General features: G+C 47.2%; 1 long non-coding RNA gene across 1 annotated transcript in view; it reads right to left on the bottom strand.

The window, feature by feature from the left end:
* Nucleotides 1-1,330: 1,330 nt before the first annotated feature.
* Nucleotides 1,331-3,284, bottom strand: part of LOC122541576 — a 12,215-nt gene continuing 10,261 nt past the window's right edge. Inside the window, exons 2-3 of the long non-coding RNA XR_006309619.1 lie at nucleotides 1,515-1,566; nucleotides 1,331-1,393 (exon numbers count right to left, since the gene is read on the bottom strand). This is a non-coding gene — a long non-coding RNA (uncharacterized LOC122541576). The remainder of the gene's footprint in view (nucleotides 1,394-1,514; nucleotides 1,567-3,284) is intronic.

The following is a 3,284-nucleotide window of genomic DNA, read 5'->3' as shown; positions in this document are numbered from 1 at the left end:
ACCGGGGTGCGAGTCCCACCTCGGGTGACTGTCTGTGTGAAGTTTGCACATTCTCCCCGTGTCTGCGTGGGTTTCCTCCGGGTGCTCCGGTTTCCTCCCACAGTCCAAAGATGTGCAGGTCAGGTGGATTAGCCATGGGAAATTGCCCATAGCGTTAGGTGCGTTAGTCAGGGGTAAATATAAGGTTGGGGAACGGTTCGGGGTGGATTACTCTTCAGAGGGTCAGTGTGGATTTGTTGGGCCGAAGGGCCTGTTTCCATACTGTAGGGAATCTTAAAAAAAAATTTCATTTTTTTTTACGCACTTCCTTCAGGCAATGGACCAATCAGGTAATCACAAGCAGCCACATTGTGTTGTAAATCAGAGCAGTGGAAAGTTTCAGGTCTGAGTTAATAACTGGCCTCCTTCCTTCTACCCCCAGATTAAAGTCTAATATCTGCATCATGAGGGGTTGGAATGCAGCCTGCACTCCAAAGATATTAAGGGATATGAGGCAAAGGCAGGGATGTGGAGTTAGGCCACAAATCAGCCGTGATCTCATTGAATGGTGGAACAGGCTCAAAGGGCTGAATGGCCTCCTTCCAGGTTCCTTTACTGTCAGGTAGTGATGACACACCAAATCCAGATGCAAGGCAGATGAAGATGGTGGCCTACAGGGACAGTAACCCAGGCCTGTCTCCTGCGGATGTGGCTTCCAACACCAACATGAATTTCAAAATCGGTAACTCTGGTCTCCCTCTTAGCGAAATGATGTTGTAAAACTTGAAAAAAAGATTTACAAGGATGTTGCCGGGTTTTGAATATTTGAGCTACAGGGAGAAGCCGAATAGGCTGTGGCTGTTTTCCCTGGAGCGTCGGAGGCTGAGGGGTGACCTTATAGAGGTTTACAAAATCATGAGGAGCTTGGATAGGATAAATAGGCAAATTCTTTTCCCTGGGGTGGGGGAGTCCAGAACTAGAGAGCATAGTGGGATATCTGGTCGGCATGGACGGGTTGGACCGAAGGGTCTGTTTCCGTGCTGTACATCTCCATGACTCTGTGACTCTGAAGGCAGAATTGTTGCCACTGTCAGGAAGGGTGACTGCAAAATCGCTTGTCACATTAAAAACAAAGCCACATCAGCTTCACTCCTGGAGATCTGCTGCCTTACTCCAGACTGCAGACCCACAGCAATGTGGTTGACTCTTCACTGCCATCGAACAGAGCCAAGTGAGCCACTGAAACCAAGGCTAACGAGGGATGTGCATCAGAAGGTTGGTCTCTCTTCGGACAGTCCCCGCAAGAAAGGGACAATGCGACAACTCTCACAGGCAGCAGCTCGCCTCTTACCTGTCAGGTGGACTGTGACCTTCACTGGAACTTTCCCCACCAGGTTCATCAGGCGAGGGAGCTCTGGAAAAGAAAAGTCAGTCTTTCATCTGTGACCCTCCTCTCGCCCTCCCCCAACCCCATGCTAAAACTGCCCACAGTGTGTGTGTGAACGTGACCAAAGTCGGGCCAGGAATGCACTCACCATCACGAAGAGCTGGTTGGCAATCCTCAACCGTCTTCATCAGGCTCGTCTTCTAGAGGAACAAGCAGAGATGGCTGTTCAAATCCCTTCGACTAGCCCAGTCCCCCATTCCTAATGACCACCAGCGATCTGCATTCATCTAGCGCCTTTAACATTGTAAACCGCTCCCCCCAGGCATTTGACAAGAACCTGAGCAGTATAGGCCTGTATGCCTATAGGGATGAGAAGACAAAGAGATTGAATTGAGGAATACAAGATGCTAAGGGGGATTGTCAAGTAGATGGGGAGAGGATGTTCCCTGGTGTAGGCGAATCTCGAAGAAGGGGTCACAGTTTTAGGATAAGGGGGTAGCAGGTTTAAAGAGATGGAGAGCAACTAATTCTCCCAAATGGTCATCAGTCAATGGAATTGACTACCTCAGAGTGCAGCGGATGTTGGGGCATTGAGTAAATTGAAGGAAGGGGCAGATTTTTAATTCACAATGGAGTGAAGGGTTATGGAGCATGGGCGTGGATGTGGAGCGGGGTCCGAGATGACATCAGCCATGATCATACGGAATGGCAGATTGGCTGATTGGCTCTCCCAGTGCTTATATAATCACGCATTGAGTCACAGGAGGAGATACGGGGAGAGCCAACTTAAGGAGCATCTTAAAGGCAGAGAGAGAGAGAGAGAAAATGGAGAGCTACAGAGAGGGACCTCCACAGGGTGGGGCTCAGACGGTTGAAGTACAGCAGTTAACGGTGAAACAATTAAACTGGGGCTATGTAACAGACCAGAATTTGAAATAGTGCAGATATCCTGGAGGGTTGGAGGAGTCTGGAGAGCTGGGAAGGAATGACACCACAGTGGAATATGAAAGCAAACGTGACAAATCTGTGATCAAGGCATTATCGGGGTGAAAGCAAACAGAGCAGATGGTGGGGGAAAGGGACTGTCTGAGTTGGTATATGGGCAGCAGAATTTTGGGGAGCTCAGATTTCCCAAAGTGACCTCCTCCAATGACATGCGCTGTCTTGCCTCTTGTGTAGAAATAAGGACAAAGTTAACAATCACACAACACCAGGCTTATTTGGAAGCACTAGCTTTCGGAGCGCTGCTCCTTCATCAGGTAGCTAGTGGGGCAGGATACATAGGACACAGAATTTATAGTAAAAGATCAAAGTGTCATATAACTGATGCAAGATAGTGAACAAACCTAGATTGCTGTTAAGTTTTTCATCTTTCAGAATGGGTTGCAAGTTTCGGTTCATTAATATGCAAATCCTGGAATTTCATTTAAGTCACATTCTCGAGATGACTTAAGGTTTATAAAAAAAGCTGACATCTCAGCTCAGACAGTGCATTAAAGGCATGAAATTACAATTTGTATGTATTCAAATCTTGAGTCAGACTGGTTCTATTTCCAAAGTAGGAATTTATAAAATGTCATATTGACTGACTGCCTACAGACTGTGAGCTTTTTGAACAAAATGGAAATTATCTACAAATATAAATCTGCAAATTATTATGTGTGCAGTGCAGTGCTCCGAAAGCTAGTGCTTCCAATTAAACCCGTTGGACTATAACCTGGTGCTGTGTGATTTTTAACTTTGCTGAAAATGTGTGGCTGGAAAAGCGCAGCAGGTCAGGCAGCATCCAAGGAGCAGGAGAACCGATGTTTCGGGCATAAGTCCTTCTTCAGGAATGAGGAAGGTGTGCCAAGCAGGCTAAGATAAAAGGTAGGGAGGAGGGACTTGGGGGAGAGGCTTTGGAAATGCGATAGGTGGA

Source organism: Chiloscyllium plagiosum, chromosome 37 (assembly GCF_004010195.1).
Source record: "Chiloscyllium plagiosum isolate BGI_BamShark_2017 chromosome 37, ASM401019v2, whole genome shotgun sequence".
Taxonomy (NCBI): Eukaryota; Metazoa; Chordata; class Chondrichthyes; order Orectolobiformes; family Hemiscylliidae; genus Chiloscyllium; species Chiloscyllium plagiosum.
This window is presented reverse-complemented; position numbering and strand designations above follow the sequence as displayed.